Source organism: Antechinus flavipes, chromosome 4 (assembly GCF_016432865.1).
Source record: "Antechinus flavipes isolate AdamAnt ecotype Samford, QLD, Australia chromosome 4, AdamAnt_v2, whole genome shotgun sequence".
Taxonomy (NCBI): Eukaryota; Metazoa; Chordata; class Mammalia; order Dasyuromorphia; family Dasyuridae; genus Antechinus; species Antechinus flavipes.
This window is the reverse complement of record NC_067401.1, coordinates 274,319,195-274,332,109: the sequence shown is the minus strand read 5'-3', so window position 1 is coordinate 274,332,109 and position 12,915 is coordinate 274,319,195. Positions and strand designations below refer to the sequence as shown.

The 12,915-nt window shown below is 35.5% G+C and overlaps 1 pseudogene; it reads right to left on the bottom strand.

Moving 5' to 3' along the window:
• Positions 1 to 8,228: 8,228 nt before the first annotated feature.
• LOC127562025 (peroxisomal biogenesis factor 19-like) lies at positions 8,229 to 9,076 on the bottom strand (annotated as a pseudogene).
• Positions 9,077 to 12,915: the final 3,839 nt, after the last annotated feature.

Genomic DNA, 12,915 nt, shown 5'->3' with positions numbered 1-12,915 from the left:
TTGTAATATATAATTACCAAAATTTAAACAGGACTTTGCCACTTTCTAAAGTAGAAAATAAGCTAAAATCTATACAACTGAATCCATGATCACAGTATTGTTTATTGACAATAATAATGACAGTTACACAAATGAAAACAAATATAAATATATTTGAGAAGCCATTTTTAGAAATTCCTTCTAATGATGGGGATCATTACCCACTCATGTCTGTCCAAACTGTGTAACTCTTCTACATGTCTTCCCATAAACATGCCACAGGGTGTCCAGCCAACATTCTGGGAGGAGCATATCTTTCTCAATTTTCCCCTATATACTGAGGGAAAAAATATATATTTCCTTTATATACTGAGAGTACCAGTGGAACACTCTAGCTGCCCATCATTTCTTACATTTACTACTTACCAATTCTTCTAGACCCACCCATTTGTAGTTGATGTTGTATATCAAGCCTCAGGATGTTATAAACCAAAGAAACACAAAAATCCATTTCCCAAATGAACAAACTCCCAAACATTGGTAATAAGATTTAGACATTTTCATTCTTCCACAATATTAATTTTTTGTTTACCTTGTGTTTTTATGGTATCCATTGAGGCTAAATCCTGACATACAGAACAGTTCATTATTGGACCCCATCAAAGGACAAAATCTAAAACAAATAGGTGAGATTCCTTTTGGTAATTCAAAGGCTTTAGTATCTATAGATTTTAAAACTGGAAGGAAACTTAGAGGGCATTGAATCCAGTCCTCTCTTTCTAAATGGATAACTGAGGTTCAGAGAGTTTCAATGATTTGCTCAAGGCTATGTAACTAGTAAATGTCTAAGACAGGATTTGAATGCTGGTCTTCTTAACTACAAGTCTGGTGCTCTGTTACTGCACTGCCTCTAATTTTGGACTATAACTATAGTTTTCCTTTTCACTCATAAGAATTGTTAGAGGGACACTGACAACCAAAGGGGAACAATTAGTGTAGTGAGGAGGCTGGAAGCTATATAAAATAAAGAACAATAAAGATATATTCATTCTGAAGAAGAGAAAACTAAAGTAAGATGCACTTTTTGGTTTCAAATGCTTGAATGAATGTGCAAGAAGCCGCTCACTCATATATCACTTTGGAAAGTAGAGAGTCAAGACCAGTGAATGGTACTGATAACAGGATGACAGACTTTAGTTATATATAAGGAAGGATTATCTAATAATTAGAGATGTTTAAGTCTGAGACAAGTTGCTACATTAAGTAATGAGTTCTCCATCATTGGAAACATCAACTGACCAGATTTCTACATGTTTGGTAATTCACAGGGGAGATTATTGCTTTAGGTGGACTGAGGCTTGCATTAGTTGAATTTAAAACTTACATTAAAAAATTCTTTGATTATTAAGTCAGTTTGCAATCTTAAACACATACTAACAATAGAAAGAAGAAGACCATTTTGAAACATTCTAGGTAACCAGGGAAATGTCAGTTTGCAAATAAACTTTCTTTGGACAATATCCAAAATAGATAATCAACATCCAGGTATATATTGCTAGGAAAGAAGAGCCCCATACTGTTTCTCTACACTCTTTCAGCAAGCCCCGGAGTGATTGTGGTGACACATTTTTTTGTTTTCTCTTCCTGTTTCTCTCTGTCCTAACCCCCTATGAGAAATATGGTACAAATGATGGTATATGAATAGAATATTTTAACTAAGCCTTATTTGTTTGTGCTTTGTTCCCATTTACCTCATTTAAAAAACATAACAGTGCACTTAGAAAAAAAAAACTAGATAGGAATTGTCAACTAGAAACAGCTCCCGGAGGCACTACTGAAAGGAATCTTGGGAACTGAAATTGTAGATTAAAGAGAAGTTACAAGACACTGGTGCTTTGGGGGGTGGGAGGAATTCTGGAAGATGGACAAAAAAGATATTTTTGAACAAATAATATTCCCTCTAGAGAATTTATCAAAGTTTTGAAAGACTTCAGATTGTACTATTTACTCCCTCCTTGCAACCATACATTTGCATAAATGTGCTATTCTTCATTGATAATGCTGCTGACCTACCATCAGCAAGGCACATACTCTGAATTCTACTCCCAGCAGGGTTGATTGGTTTTGTCTGCCACTATATAGATTAAGCTCCTTCAAGACTGGGAAATACTAGTAGCATATGGGAGCTGTCCATAGCTGAAACTTGTTCACATTAATAAGAGGATGGGGTTCGAAATGACTAAAATAGTCAAGCTGCCTAGGGACTTTTAGTACCAGCTCAAACCTATTTGGACACCTGTTTTTTAATCTGTTGTTCAGCTTGAACATATTTCCTGTTTTCCCCCTTGGATTTCATTATCACCGCATTCCTGATATGTTTAATATGACATTTATTAAGCACCTACTGTGTACCACCACCTTGATGCACTCAGTCATCTCAAGCCTGGACAATTGTTATAGCTTTCTAGTTATTTGGTCTGCTACAAATCGACCCTTGTTCCACTATATCCTTCAACCAGTTTTCAAAGTGATTTTCCTAAAATGTTGGTTCAATCCAGTGGCTCCCTATCACCTTCAGGATCAAATACCAAAAAACCTCAACAATTTATATTCATCTACATTTTGAGTCTTATACATGAAATACCCCTCATTCCATGCACTCTTCAATGTGTTGACAATGCTTCTTTGCCCTATCCTTTAGCTCTGGATATTTTCACTGACTATTGCTTATACCTAGAATTCTCTTATTCCTCATTTCTGATTCTTAGCTTCACTGGCTTTCTTCAAGTGTCAACTAAAATCTCACCTTTTACAGGAAGTTTCTTCCAAATCTCTTAATTCTAATGCTTTCCCTCTGTTAATAAGAATTACCTTATTATTATTATTATTATATCACATTATCCTGTATATATCTTGTCTTCTCTCAGAATTTGATAAATCTAAACATAAAATAAACAAGAAAGAAGTTAAGGAAATGAATTGAATTTTAGAAAAGTTAGATATGAAATACCTCTGAAGAAAAAAACTATATCTTTTTCTTAATGACTTGTGGTGCACAAAAGTTGACCATATAATGGGGCATAAAAACCTCACACAGTGTCCAATGGATAATAGACACTTAATAAATGCTAAGCACTGAGGATACATGGAAAGACAAAAGACAGTCTTTGTCCTCACAGTCTAATGGGGCCATGTTTATATTTTCTTATTATCTCTTCCATGTGCACAAGAGGATTCTAAATATTTCAAAATATTCCCATTCATTAAAGCCTACGTAATAAATACTATCCTTCTTTCTTGTTAATTTCCCTAAAGTATAGGTTCAATTCAGGGGCTCCCTATCACCTCCAGGATCAAATACAAAAAACCTCAACAACTTAAATCCATATATATTTTGGGTCTTCTTATACCTTAAACACTTAAAAAAATACTTAAACCCATATACTATTCAATGTGGTGACAATCCTTCCTTGTTCCCCAAACAAGATCTTCCAACCTTTAGCTCTGGATAATCTCATTGGCTATCCTCCTTACCTGGAATGTTCCTCTTCATTTCTGACTCCTGGCTTCATTGGCTTCCTTCAAATGACAATTAGAATCCCCTTTTACAGGAAGTATCCAATTGAGTGCAGATACACACATACACACACACACACACACACACACAGATATAGGCAGAAATAAACATATACACACAAACATATATATACATTCACGTAGATATCTATAATAATGCAGTTACATACACATATACATTCATGCATTTATATAAGCTCATTTGTTTGTCCTGTTTTTCTTAGGTGGATAACATCTCTCTTCATAAGTCCAAGTCTTTCCATATTTTTTCTAAATCTACCAATTCATCATTTCCTATACCACAACATTCCAATCTTATACAGTCTAATTATTTTAAATAATCTAAAACAATATTGATTAATGAGGCTGACATTTAGTTTAGTTTCCCTAATTTTCTCTTTTGATTAAATCTATTTAAGCTTTAATTTTGAGATCATAATTATTCCTCCTGCTTTTTTTTTTAAAACAAAATAAAATTTTGGTCCTGATCTTTATTTAGTGTTTGTGTGTATCTCTTATTTTCTATCCCTTCTGACTCCTCTACTTTACTTCTACCTGTTACCTTGCCCTCCTATTACTCCTATATTCTCTCCCTGCCTTTCCTCTTGCCCTATTGTTTCTATCTGAATTTAGAAGACCTTTATAAACTTCCAAATATATTTGTTGTCTCCTTTTTGTCCCATTCCCATTAATCTATACTTCTCCCACTTCCATTACTCCATAGAATCATCCATATCCCATCCTTTATTTTATTCCCTGACCCTATTATTGATTAATTTACAAGACTTTTATTCCCTTGTAAGTTTAGTTGTTCTCTCTTCAACCCAGATCTGATGTGAATAGGTTTCCCTCTGGAAATCACACCTTTCTTATCTTCTCCCCCCTTCCTATTGATGCAAATCATGTCCCCTTTAATCTTTTGGGGGACCCTGATGTAAAGTGCCCCCTTTAATCTTTGGGGTAAGGATGCTTCTGACTCTCAAACCCTCCTGGTCTGTGGGAGGGGTCTACTGGGGTCACCTGGGGCCCACCCATTTATAAGGGAAACTCCCTTATAAGTAATCTCATTTAATTGGAGAGCATGGCCTGGGGCATAATCACTACCCTCTACTGAATTGAAAAATTAGCCCTAATTTTCTCAGCCTCCAATCTCAGAAGGCTAATAAAAGATGATTCTAAACACCGAATCTTTGCTAATGCCCTTCTGGATTTAGGGGATCTCTTAATCCTCAATTCTCATTCCCCATCAAAACTACCCAATTACTAATGGCATATGGTTTACATTTTCATGTATAAAAAAATTGTTTGTCCTTATTGAATCCCTTGTAATTGATCTCTGATATTCACCTTAAATTTCTCTTGCGTCTTATAGATCAGATTTTGTTTAAATTTCAGGTCTTTGCAACAAAATCCTGAAAGTCTGGCAATTCATTGAATGTCCATTTTAATTTTCATTCAAGATTATGCTTATCTTTGCTGTGTTTGATATTTTTGGCTGCAATCCTAGTTCTTTTGCTCTTTGATATGAAGTATTTCAAAACCTGTGGTTACTATGTCTTGTGTGATTCTAATTGTAGATCCCCTATATTTGAATTTTTATCTTATAGCTCATTAAATTTTAACCTTGAGTTAAGGGTTTCAGAATTTGGCTGAAATGTTCCTCTGGGTTTTCTGTATAGGATTTCTTTCAGATACTGATTAGCTAGAATGGATTACCTCCAGTAAATGAACTGGTGAGGAGGAAGCTGCCAAATGGTAGCTTCCTATTTTAACTATTCTTACTAACTAGGTGCTAAGCTTTCTTATTTCTGCACTGCTGAAGGACTCTTAAATTTTGCTATCACCATTAGATTTTAGGGTCCTGGGGCCAAACTCTTATTAGCCTGTACTAGTTTTAGCTCTGGACATTTACATTCTTTGAGAGAAGACTCACACTGATGGAAACATATTTTAACAATACCAAATACCTGCAGGTCAATTCTGTGGAATCAACAAACAACAAGCCCTGAAGGCAGTTGTATTTGGAAAGCAACCTCAGCTTTAGAAGCTTTTACCGACAGGATGGAGGCATAATGGTGCTAATCAGATCCCTTCAGGGCTGGGTTGCTGCAGTAGGGGATAAGAAGCTAGAACTCATAGAGGTTTGGGACCCTGCTGGCTGGGGAGCTGAGTCCCTGGTTTCAGTTCTAGGTTTCATTGTAAGGACTGCTGTGGGATTATGTGGCTGGGAGTCCTAGCCAGGATTTAGGAGTAGAAAGGAAAGGCCAACATTGAGTCCCATTTTGGATCTCAGCAAATAATAGTAAAAAGGACCTGAAACTTGGAGCATCATTCCCCCTATCTCTGGACTTCATTATACTAATAACTTCTAAAAACAAAAGAAAACCAAAAGAAAAAAATACCATAGAGAAACAAAAGTCATAGATGAACAAAAATTTAAAGGAAATTAGAATGTGGCTTAGTGAGATAATTTTTAGCAAGGCTTACTTTAAATTGCAATCCTTTATTCTTACTGACCCTGCAATCAGACCACATATATAGCACAAGGCTAATTTATGAAGGGGGAATTGGTGGACTATTATAGAATATTAATGAGTAAATAGTGTTACCATTTGTTATTTATTTTCATCCAAATGTTAATAAATAGCTTTTATGATAATTACTGATTATGGAAAAGTGGCATTTCATAAATACCAAATTGTGATATCTCCATGTGCATTATATTTTTATGGATGAATACATTTTGGTTATTGCTACCAGAGTTCTTATTTAAAATTTTAAAGTGGATGAATCTAGAAGGCTATGACGTGTATCTGTTACAATACTAGAGACAAATAAGCAAGTCCCTTTCATTGTTTGTTAGGTTTTTTTTTTTTTTTGAGAATTTATCCTAAGATTCTGTCAATAGAATGAATATAATGGAAAAATACTGAAAATTATCATATATGTATATATCATTGAGTAGCTTTTGACACCCTTTTCTCCAGCATACTCCTTTCTTCCTTGATTTTCATTACTGATATCTATCAAGAGGTTATTCATACACATTTATTTTTAGAATTATGATTTGCTAAATTTAAACTCCTTCATTTCCCCCTACTATTCATAAATAATATTTCTTTCATCTTAAACTTCTCCTTATAAGGAGTCTTAAGTCATAGTAAAAAAAAAAAATCTACCCAGGACTACTTCAGAGTTTAAAAAAAAAATTTACTTCGCCATGCTATTCCTTGAAGCCATTCTCTTCATTTCCTCTCCTTTTTCATAGGCAAACTCTGAGAAAGGTTCTCCTTACTTTCACTTTCTCATTTCTTTTCTCAATCTCTTCCTTTCCTAATCACATTAGTGGACTTAATCTATTCACTTTAAGGTTACCAAATGAGCTCCTAACTGCTTAATCCCAATAGCCTCTTTAGAGACTTCATCCTTCATATCACATCCTTCCCTCTCTTCTGAATTACATTACCACATAACCAATTGATTGCTGAACATTTCCTCCTAAATGTCCCCAAATCACCTTAAACTTATGTACAAAATAGAACACAAAATATATTCTCCCAAAGGGACACACATCTAACAAACTTCTCAATTTCTGTTGAGAATACCATTGGTCTTTTAGTCATTCAGGTTTGCAATACTGGAATCATCTTTAACCCCTTCTCCTCTCTCTCTCTGAATCTCTGTCTTTCTCTCTTTGTATTTGTCTGTCTGTCTTTTAAATCAGTTTCATAGTCCTTCTGGCAGAATCTATTAAGGACTATGTCTTACTGAGTATACATCCTCAATGTCTCACATCCATTACTTTCTGTCCATTAGTATAACTTCTACTCTAGATCAGACCCTTATTAATTCTCATTAGGACCACCATGATAGTGCCCTAATTTGTTTCTTTGCTTCCATTCTCTTTCTTTTCTAAGCTATATAACTGCCAAATTGGCATTCCCAAAATACAGATCTGAACACATCATTCTCATACAATTGTCCACAATTGGTTATCTATCCTTCCCCTCTAGAATAAAATGTAAAATTCCCAAACTGCCATTTAAAACTCTGCACCTTAGGATTCTCATCTACCTTTTCAACCTTATTTTATATTACTCCTTTTCACATACTTTCCTTTCTGGCCTGCTAGTGATTTTCTATATGTATTATCTTCAATCTCTCTATGAAAGATGTTCAGAAAAGAAATAAAATAATCATTTTTCTGGTTTGAAAAGCATTCCTTCAGATCCTTATTCCCTTCAAATCACAGCTGAGTTGCCGTCTCCTGCATCAGTGCAGGTATATGCACACACATTATGGGTAGTTGGGGTGGGGAGAGGGAATATAGTCCATAAAGAATTCCCTCCAATACTTTAAATAGATAGAGATAGACATTTTTACTAGTAGCAGAGAACAATCAGGGGTGGGGGAAAGTAGGTAAAAGACTCAGTAAGAACACCTTTGAATAATAGGTTCTATTCTCAAAAACAAAAGCTTCAATGGCTAGTGGGACCCATGCTGTGGGGAGTAGTCTTGAAGTGGCAGCTGGGGAAGAGAAGGGGAAGAAGTCACAAGACAAATGGAAGAGGCAGGCTGCTTCTCCACGGAATAGCCATCCTTTCTAAACTCCAATGACTGCTGACTTCAGGTATTTGTTCATGGCTGAGTATAGGAAGGAACGGTGAGGAATTTCATATCATCAGACACTGCTTGCCACTTGCACTTAAGGTCCCTAAAGACTCAAGGTGTTAAGGTCAAAATTGAAACTACTTTGAGAGATGGTTCATATCCAGAAGCTGCTGAATGATATGTAGAATCATCTCAGAGTGGATCTTCTGTGTGTCCTAGTTGTCTGAAGCTATCTTTTTTTTTAATTATTATTCAAAATGCTCACATATCTTGCTGTTCCTAATACTTCTCACTTTGTTCTGGAGGGCAAAGCTTCAGTGACTTTGCAATCACTCTGGGATCTCTTTTAGTTATGTATATAGTGCATCCTTAGATAGTACTATAGGTAGTAGGTTCTGCAGGATGCTCTGCATTATGGGGAGTATATTATCTTTTTTTTTCTTCTTCTATGTCCAGTCTCACTATGGCCTTGGTCAACTCCAACATGCCCACTTTCTGAAAGTAAGTGTCATTCTTTGCTAGTCCATTAAATGTCTCCTTCAGGCAGGAAGCAAACTTTTCTTGGGATTTTGCATAACTGCCCACTTTTCCTGCTGCCTCTGAGAGCTTCTGGAATTGCTCTACTAGATAGAGTTCCTCCTCAGCCAGCTCCTTCATAACCTTCAAACTTGGCAGTGGCTTGGCATGCAAGCAAACTATTAAACAGTTCTTGGAAGAACCCTTGTGAGTCAAAAAGGGCATTTTAACTGTGTCTGCAGGGGATTTCATGGGAACCTGAAGCATCAGGAGCTGTGGCAGAAGGTATTTCTAAGAAGGATTTGGCTTTATCAAAATCATCAAGGGCACTTTCTATAAGCTCATTCATTTTCAAGTCAGTACCAGTTGTGCTCTCTTCCCAAACTGTGGCCATCATGATACCTTCAACTTGAGGTAGAAGATTAGGCTCACATCTTTTTATATGTTTCTCTCCATCCTATAGCTCTCCCCTGGCTTAGCTCAATCAATGGAAGTAGGTCAGCTTTCAGTAAAATTTAATGATTTAACTCCATTCAGGGTTCAACAAATGTGGCTTATTTAAGCTTTGGTTCACTTTCAAGCCAAACTCCCTGTGTATAAGAAATGACTCACATAGCACTGAAGGTGACTTAGCTAGTCTAGAAGTCTGGAATAGCTAAATTCATGAAAGTCTATGGCATTTTTTTGGTCAGCTTATATTTTGCAACTTTGAATTGTTTGTGTGACATGACTCACCTTGTATCCTAATTTATTTCTTCCCCTCCCTCCCTCCATTTGTCCCTTCCTCCCACTCTTCTTCTCTCCTTCATTTCTTCTTTCCTTTTTTCCTTTCTCCCCCCAACTCCCTCCCTTTCTTTCTTCCTTCTTTCCTCCCTCTCTCCCTCATTTCCTTCCTTCCTTCTGAAACCAATTTATTTAAATCATTATTTCTTCCTGTGCTTTTATATCTGAGATATTAGGATCTTTGATTTAACTGCAGGCATTGGCAAAATTTTAATCAGTCATGCTTCAGTGCCTGATCCTTACAGGGTCATTGCTTAAAGTTCTTGCTATCTACTGACTGTTGAACCCTTTAATGATGTCTGTTTCACTAGGTATTACAGACATTGAAAATACTCAGACCTACCTGGAAGTGATTATATGATTACTAGAAGGACCTTCTTTATATCCTTCAATTCACAATAGCTTCCCTTGACCTGCTCATAGTTTGATAGTAATCTCTTTCTTTGCTATAATGAGAGGCCTATTAATTTGATGGTAGCATCTTAATAGTATGCTTTATAATCCGTGGATCTATAGTATAGTATAGTAGATAGAAAGCTAGACTTAAAGCTAACAAGATCTCAGTTCAAATTCAGCCTCTAACACATAGACAATACAATGAACTTTTCTATACCAGTTAATACTGAGTTCATACTTAACTTTGTTCCCTTGAAGAGATATAACAAGCCTTTGTATTCCTTCCAAATGCATTTCTGCAGGAGTAGGTAACTATGGATGTAGAACACTACATATGTGGTGTTCAAGATGTTGGTTTGTTTTACTGAACTGTTTCCCCCTCTTTATTATTTGCTGTAAAGAATGTCTCTGGAAATGAGAAAGAAAAGAATACAGTGGGAAATATAGGTAATATGAAAATAAAAGATGAATGTTTTTAAATTAAAAAAAAGAAACTTTGTAATGACACTAGGAGAGTCTTTAAGACTGTAAGTTAAAGAAAATGCTAACTTGCACTATTAAAAGAACTTTTCTCTTTCAAGATTTCTCTGATGAAAGCACAGATTCAACCAATATCCCTCTTGTGGCATTATTTGTAATTTTTGGTGATGGAAATTAACAACCTACCAAAAACATTTATGCCTATTTGAAATGGTGGGAATTAGTTCTTCGCAGAGCTAAGGAAAGACATCCTTTTTAGGCCAATATAAAATGTCATCTAATTTTTAAAGGTAATGTGTCCTTTAATACATATTAATACATTTAGTACATCAATATAACATATCTATGAGATGTTAATCAAGCATTTTAAATAACTTCCAAATGGGAAATCCTGAACATGAGGTTAAGGAAATAACAATAATTTATATGTGTAAAATAATTCAGGTGTTAAATTCTTTCTGCAAGTATTGTAAATTTCTTAATATTCTTTGTTAAAGGATTTTTGCTTAGGTGTGTTAAAGATAGCGCTGGGCATTGATTGACTCATATCTTCTGGTTCACTTATATCCAATAAGATTAGACTTGGAAATGACTTTAGAGGTCACAAACTCGGATGCTTTTGTTTTGCTCATTAGACAACAAAAGTCTAGCAAAGTGAAGTGATTTTCTTTCTTTCTTTTTTTTTTTTAATTATAGCTTTTTATTGACAGAACATATACACCGGTAATTTTTCAACATTGACCTTTGCAAACACTTCTGTTCCAACTTTTCCCTTCCTTCCCTTCACGTCCTCCTTTAGATAGCAGGCAGTCACAAACATGTTAAACATGTTAAAGTATGTAAAATACAATATATGTGTACATATTTATACAGTTCTCTTGTTGCACAAGAAAAAATGGATTTAGAAAGGTAAAAATAACCTGGAAAGAAAAACAAAAATTCCGGCAAACAACAGAGAGTGTAAATGCTATGTTGTGGTCCACACTTCTTTACCAGTGTTCTTTTGCTGGGTGTAGCTGGTTCTGTTCAAAAGTGAAGTGATTTTCACAGAGTCAAACAGGACCTAGATGTCAGTTAAGATTAGAACCTTGATTGGATATCTAAATCCAGCTGTTCTTACAGTACCACACTGTTTTCTTTGGGTCACATATTCAGTGAGATAGAAAATCAGTCACCTGACTTTCAGATCATTGAATAGATGCAAATTATTTACTGACATTGCTTAGACATATGTGAATTCTTGAAGTTACTGTTGTAACATACTGCAATTTGCCCTGGACAGAAGTTTGGTTATCGAGCTAGACATTCAGTCCCCTATAGAACAGTCTTTGAAGACTTGACAAGAGCAGCTGAAGAGGTGTGAATGTTGGTTAAGCATTCTTTCATCTGCTTGTAAACAATTTTTAAGAAAACACATTTCACACCTGTTCAACTGCTCTTATCCAGTTTTCAAAGGCTTGGGACTACTACTACTACTGACAGTCAGCAGCCTTTAGGGAATGAGAACAGTTATATAAAGCAAGAATTCAGGGATGAAAGAAGAGAATTATAGAAAAAGGAAAATATGACTAAATGGGGAAATAAGAGAAAATATTTTGAAATGTGTTCAGGAAAAAACTAGTACATGGCAGATAAATTGGTTTTATCAGATGAACTCAGGAGAATTATTTGAGAATGTTGCTGCCCTTAAATACTTCAGACTGATCCCTTGAGATAATACCTACTTTTAAAAGACTTCCAATGAAAGATTCCATATCTTCTTCAGAGACAAAATAATTTAAAAATTATTCATAAAAGAATGTTTTCTATGTTAACTGAAGCCACATTTCCTCTCTTCCCCTATTTAGACTTTTTCCTTTTCTTGATGGCCATAGAGAACAAGGCCTCATGTCCCCTTTTGGGATATTGAACTAACACTCTCTTCTTTCTCTTAGCTAATTGAAACCACTTAAAATAAACATCTTTGATGAATCAAGAGAAGGAAGAAAAAAGTATAATTATACCTATGTATTTTCTTTGTAATATAACATTCAAGGTATGGTAGAACCAATATTTTCCAGACTTCTTCCTGCCCCACCCCTCCATAAGTAGAAAAGCCAGGATTTGACTGGTGAGAGGGTGGAACAAAACTTAGGCTGCGCCTCCCTTCATATGATGTTCTGGTGACTTCTAACCATGTTGACATTGTTTCCTGGGCCATGTGGAGTTGAGGCTGCTTTAAATTGGTGGATGTCTGAAGATTCATTCACCATACTCTGTGCAGTTCACCAAATGCACTTCCATACAAAAATAAGGAATCCTGTCTATAAAAGTCAAGTATCACTGTAGTCTTATTTTTGCTATGTTAGTGTTCATCAAACCTTTTGTTAGCTGCTCAATGACTTACAAATACCTCAGTTTGTCCCAACATCCAACCTAAATTTACTAAGATATCGGTGTCAGATTTCCCCTAACAAAGGAGTATAGGTGGCACTGGGAACAGAACAACATACTTACAAGCCAGGAAGACTTGGGTTCAAGTTCTACCTCTGACAAATACTGGTTATTTAACCTAGAGTAAACTCTAAATGCTTT